Genomic DNA, 499 nt, shown 5'->3' on the forward strand with positions numbered 1-499 from the left:
AGGAGGAGAAGAAGAAGAAGAAGAAGAAGAAGAAGAAGAAGAAGAAGAAGAAGAAGAAGAAGAAGAAGAGGAAGAAGAAGAAGAAGAGGAAGAGAAAGAAGAAGAGGAAGAAGAGGAGGAAGAAGAAGAAGAGGAGGAGGAAGAAGAGGAGGAAGAAGAAGAAGAGGAGGAAGAAGAAGAAAAAGAAGAAGAAGAGGAAGAGGAAGAAGAAGAAGAGAGGAAGAAGATGAAGAAAAGCTAAGAGGAGGTTTAAGCCCTGGCGGAGGGGGCCAGTCCCGCGCTGCCCTGGATGTCCCCGCAGCGCTTCACCTCCCTCCCGTCCCCAGTCCCTCCCGGTTTGTTCCGTGTCGCCGCGTTACGGCGGGCACGGGGCGATCATCTGTAATTCATTGTTTGTTTGGGAGGGAGCGAGGGGGAGGGAGGGAGGAAAGGAGGGAGGGCGAGAGCGAGTAGCAACTGGAAAGGTTGAAGATTCCCCCCCCCCCCGGAATCATAAAAG

This window comes from Egretta garzetta, unplaced genomic scaffold (assembly GCF_000687185.1).
Source record: "Egretta garzetta isolate BGI_Z169 unplaced genomic scaffold, ASM68718v1 scaffold268, whole genome shotgun sequence".
Taxonomy (NCBI): domain Eukaryota; kingdom Metazoa; phylum Chordata; class Aves; order Pelecaniformes; family Ardeidae; genus Egretta; species Egretta garzetta.